Source organism: Bubalus kerabau, chromosome 5, assembly GCF_029407905.1.
Source record: "Bubalus kerabau isolate K-KA32 ecotype Philippines breed swamp buffalo chromosome 5, PCC_UOA_SB_1v2, whole genome shotgun sequence".
Classification (NCBI taxonomy): domain Eukaryota; kingdom Metazoa; phylum Chordata; class Mammalia; order Artiodactyla; family Bovidae; genus Bubalus; species Bubalus kerabau.
In genome coordinates this window covers 9501131-9506356 of record NC_073628.1, presented here as the reverse complement: position 1 = coordinate 9506356, position 5226 = coordinate 9501131, and positions in this window count along the sequence as shown.

Genomic DNA, 5226 nt, shown 5'->3' with positions numbered 1-5226 from the left:
ACTGGAGATGAGGTGCAGATATCTCTTTAAGACGGTGACTTCATTTCTTTCAATTTTGTGTCCAGAAGTAGGAATGCTAGATCTTATGATAGTTATATTATTAGCATTTAGAGGACTTTCCATATTGTTTTCTATAGTGGTTGTTCCAACTTACTTTGCCACCAGCAGTCTACACGCCTTTCATTTTTGTCCTCATGCTTACCAGCACTTGTTATCACTTATTCTTTAATGATTATATGATAATCGTTTTAACAGATGTGAGGTAGTATCTCACTGTAGTTTGGGTTCACATTTCCCTGTTAATTCGTGATATTGAAATGCTTTCATTTATCTGTTTGCCTTTTGAATATCTCCCTTGGAGAAATGTCTATTCACGTGCTTTGTTTATATTGGTAGGATTTTTTTTTTTTTTGCTATTAAAATATGTGTGTTTCTTAAGTATTTTGGATGTTAATTTCTTATCAGATGTGTAAATTGAAAATATTTTCTGTCATACCACAGTTTCTATTTAATTTATGGATCATTTCTTTAATGTGTAGTAGCTTTCTAATTTGATACAGTCCCACTTGTTTAGTTTTGCTTATATGGCTTGTAGTCCGGTATCATCAGTAAACTCATTGCCAAGACCAATGTCAAAATGCTTTCCTCCTATGTCTTCTTCTAGGAGTTACACATTTTCAGGTTGTGTGTTTAAGTTCTTAACCCATTTTGAGTATTATTTTTTGTAAGTGCTATAACAGAGGGGTCCAGTTTCTTTCTTTCACACATGAATATCCAGTTTTCCAGCACTATTTACTGAAGAGACTATGTTTTCTCCAATAAATATTCTCAGCTCCTTTGTCAAATATTGCTTGCATGCTAAGTCGCTTCAGTTGTGTCTGACTCTTTGTGCCTCTACAGACTCTAGCCCACCAGGCTTCTCTGTCCATGGGATTCCCCAGGCAAGAATAGTGGAATGGGTTGCCTGCCCTCCTCCAAGGGATCTTACTGACCCAGGGATCAAATCCTCATCTCTTACATCTCCTCCTTGCAATGCAGAGTTCAATCCCTGGGTTGGGAAGATCCCCTGGAGAAGGAAATGGCAACCCACTCCAGTATTCTTGCCTGGGGAATTCCACGGACAGAGGAGCCTGGTTGGCTATAGTCCACGGGGTCACAAAGAGTCAGACATGACAGCAACTAACACTTGTCACATGTTAGTTGAGTCTATTTGTAAATGATTTATTTCTGGGCTTTATATTGTATTGCCAGGAGTGTCACAGTCTGAGACGAGCTCCTCTGAGGAGACACATGGCCCACCTGGGACTGTGCCCTCACAGAGCACCTGGAAACCTGAGCAGCTTGGATCTGGGAAGTACACAAGGCATATGGCCCACCTGGATGTAAAAATAAATTATCATATAATAAAGCATAATGAGAAAAAATATATACAGCTGAATCACTCTGCTGTATAACAGAAATTAACACCACATTGTAAATCAACTACATTTCAATAAATTTTTAAAAATCTGCATTCTATCATGACAGCACACAATCTGCATACAGAAAAGAATCAGCTGAGTGTCCATCAGCCTTGGCAAATCCTGTCAGCTACCCAGCTCCAGGCAGCCTTTCGGTGACAGCTTTGTTTGCCACTAAAGAGGAATCAACAGGAGGCCAAGGAATTGATATTTCATTGTCTAAAAAGTGATCCATTGAAGACAAGTCACCAGCAGAGTTTGTCAACATCGGAAATGACATTTTTTAATGGGGCGGGGGGAGACAAAAATCATTGCTGGCTAAATTGACAGGCTTGGTTCTCTAAGGTGGGGACTCACATTTGAAAATCCAATCAATCCTGCCTTAATAAAGTGATCCAAAAAAATTGGAAAGAAAATTAAAAAAAATCTGATCATAATGTTATGGGAACTCTCTTTTAAGTTAAAGCCACTTTTCTGCTGGTGCTTTCAAACTTTTTTCTTTGTGTTTGCCTTCTGACAATTTAATAATATGTGTCTCAGTGTAAATGCCTTTCAGGTTTAATTTATTTGGGGTCTGGGTCCCATGAATCTGATGTTCATTTATTTTCCCATGCTTGGGAATTTTTAAGACATTTTTTTCTTGAAATTAGTTTTCTGTCCCTTTCTCTTTCCCTTCTTGGATTTTCATAAGCATGTATTGTTTTCTTTGTGCTGTCCCATAAGTCCCACGGCTTCTATTCACTCTTTTTCATTCTTGTTTTCTTTTTTTCTCCTCTGACTGGATAATTTCAAATGACCCATCTTCTGGTTCACTGTTTCTTTCTTCTGCAATGTTTAGTCTTATATAGAAGGTCTCTATTAAATTCTTTAGTTCAGTTGTATTCTTTAGCTCTAGGATATGTGTTTATTTTTATTTGGGGGTTATTCTCACTTCTATATTGAATTTTTCATTTTGCTCATTCACTGTTTTTGTAATTCAGTTTAACTGTCTGTGTGTATGTTATTGTAGTTCATTGAAATTTTTAAAAAGGATTATTCTGAATTCTTTGTCAAACAGTTAATAGATCTCCATTTCTTTTAGGTCAGTTCCTGCAGCTTTAATTCCTTTGGTGGTTTAATGTCCATTTGATTTTCTGTGATCCTTGATTCCTTGTATTGGCATCTATGCTATGAGCAAACAGTCTCCTCTTCTAGACTTTAAAGGTCTGCTTCAGCAGGGAAGGTCACTGTACAACCTTCCTTGTTGTGTGGGGCTTCAGGCTATGTTCTACACTTGGGTGAGGTTTTTGGAAGAGGGATGAATAAGGCTGCAGACTATGTTCAGTGATCAGGCAGGGTCATAGGCTGGGTTGTGATACAAGGTGAAGCTGTTTTCTAGGCTTTGCAGCTTGGTAGTACCATAATTGGGCTCTGAGGATCACTGTTCAAGGTGCTTGGTTATATGGGTTCAGAAATTATTCTTAAAAGTAGAGCAGAACTTCTGGCTTGACTTCCTGTCCACAGATGGGTACTGTGGCTTCTCTGGGCAGGGTTCCTGATTGGGTGGAAATGGAAGCTATACTCAGAAGTTAGGCAGACTTGTGAATTTGCTTCCCTGCTCAGGCAGGGCCATAAGCCAGCACCATGCCTAGTATGGCTTGTAGGCTGGAAATCCAAATAAGGTAGAATTTCCAACTGAGCTCTTTGGCTACCAGCTCAGTTCTGCAGATGAACAGAACCACTGGCTGGGCTCTTTACTTGGATTCCGTGGCAAGCAGAAATGCAGCCCACCAAAACTTGAATGCTGGTTACTGTGAGCTCTGCCCACTTCTTCATCTCAATTTGATTCCCAGTGATTAAGCCTGGGAATTCCCCTAGTGATTCCCACAAGGTCAGACCTGACTGGGCCTCCTGGGAAGCATCTCATAATTCTATGGCAGATGAATGTCCACTTGGATCCTTTTTTTCTTGCTAGAGAAACTGTAAGCTCAAGGGGGCCCTCTTGGTGTGGTGCTGTGTTGGGCTGGGGGGAGGAATAATGTGGTCAGAGTGTAGTCACTCCTCTTGTCCTTCTTCTTAAGTGTTTTTTCTCTCTCTTTGTCCTTCAGAGATTGCTTCATCTTTGTCCTCAAGTTCTGGAATGTTCACAGCGATGACTTGTCTGAGGATAGTTGCTAGCTAATCTATGGAGAAGGACTCAGATAGGAATGACCTATGTCACAATCCTAATGGCTTCACTTCCCCATATTTTTATTCATATATAACAATATTTTAATGACAGATTTTTAAAGTGGAAAACAGATTAGTAATTGCCAAAGATAGCAAAGGGAAAGACAGGAGCAGGTGTGAGGTGAGTATATTTATATACTCAAGAGGGACACATATATATGCATATCAGTAGAGATGGATCTCTAGTATCTTGACTGTGGTGGTGGATGCACAAAGCCAAACAGGTGATAAGCTATATGGTACCAAGTACCTCCCCCCGCCACACACACACAAATGTACAGGTAAAGCTGACTGGGGAAGTCTGAATAAGGTTAGTGCATTGTATCACTATCAATAAATTAGTACTAATATATACTATACTTTTGCAAATATTTCTATGGGGTAAAATGGGTACTGTGCAGACAATTTCTCATTACATTATTTCTTGCTGCTGTATGTGACTCTACAGTTATCTCATTAAACATTTTAATAAAGTATGTAAAGAATTGGACAGTTATAGCTTGCGAACGCTAAATATAAGAAACTTGGATGACTATATGAAAATGAGAAAATATATACTTGAAATCAAAGAGTATTACCAGAGGTAACTAGGCCAGTTTCATAGTGATAAAAGGATAGGTTCATCAGTATTCTGAACAACTGCACATAAATTATACTTAATACATTATGTAAAGTGTTAGTTGCTCAGTTGTGTCCGACTCTGTGACCCCATACCAGGCTGTAGCCTGCCAGGCTCCTCTGTCCATGGAATTCTCCAGGCAAGAATGTTGGAGTCGGTTGCCATTCCCTTCTCCAAGGGATATTCCCAACCCAGGGATTGAACCAGGTCTCCTGCATTGCAGGCAGAGTCTTTCTGTCTGAGCCATCATGAAGTCCATATATTATGTAAACCAATAATATATTATGTAAACCAATAAATAAATCCAAGAAAATAAACTCACATGAGTTTACCACTGCCTTTCCCCTGTACCTATATTTCAAAGAACTTAAAATTATTGTGAGTTTTTTGTGTAATTTAAACTGAAGCACAATATATCAGCTACTTAAAACTAGTAGAGCTGTGTTTTGTTAATTATTTTAATCAAATTCAGTATTAAATAAGAAAACATTTGTTTCCTATTCTTTCCACAGAAAAATCATAAAGCAATTTACTTCCATGTCTCTCGAATTCCACTTTCTAGAAATACTGAAGACTGTGTAGCAGGCTTATCTTAGATTATTTAGAGACCATGTTCATGTCAAAGTCCAATGCTGATTTTACATAACCACTGAGGACAAGCACATTCAGAGAGTAAACCTTTAAACGGATTTCATTGTCAACAATGGAAAGTATTTTGGTAAATAATTATCTCTATAACTTTACTTTAAAAAAAGAAGAGTATTATATCCTGATAACAAAAGGACTGGGAAAACTACTCTGTTGTAAGTAAGGTGACAGGACTCATTAATGAGAAACTGGTGTGAGGTCACGTAGATAGTTTGAATTAATATAAGGAAACTTTTTGTGCCCCTGAACTTGTCTCTGTAAAGTCATTGTAGCTTCTCTTGAATATCACCT